The sequence below is a fragment of the Solanum stenotomum genome, chromosome 6 (genome assembly GCF_019186545.1).
Source record: "Solanum stenotomum isolate F172 chromosome 6, ASM1918654v1, whole genome shotgun sequence".
Classification (NCBI taxonomy): domain Eukaryota; kingdom Viridiplantae; phylum Streptophyta; class Magnoliopsida; order Solanales; family Solanaceae; genus Solanum; species Solanum stenotomum.
The window spans coordinates 29,886,591-29,886,881 of NC_064287.1; positions in this window are offsets into that span (position 1 = coordinate 29,886,591).

Genomic DNA, 291 nt, shown 5'->3' on the forward strand with positions numbered 1-291 from the left:
ATGAATTAGTGAGTAGAATAGAGTCTAGGCACTATGGGTGGAAGGACCCATGAGTTCAACACCACATACCTTGAGTTCTTATGAAGGTCTTGAGAGTGTCTTCAATGGAAGCTTGGAACTTGGAGCAAGAGTCTCTTCAATCTTGAGGAAGGTTTTGGATTAGGGTTCTTGAGAGAACTTGAGAGAAAATGTGTCTAAGTATGGGAGAGGTGTTTTGGGAAATGTTTTAGAGATGGAAATTGAACTAATGGTATATAGGAAATAACATATGCCCTTTGGAAAAATGGTCCA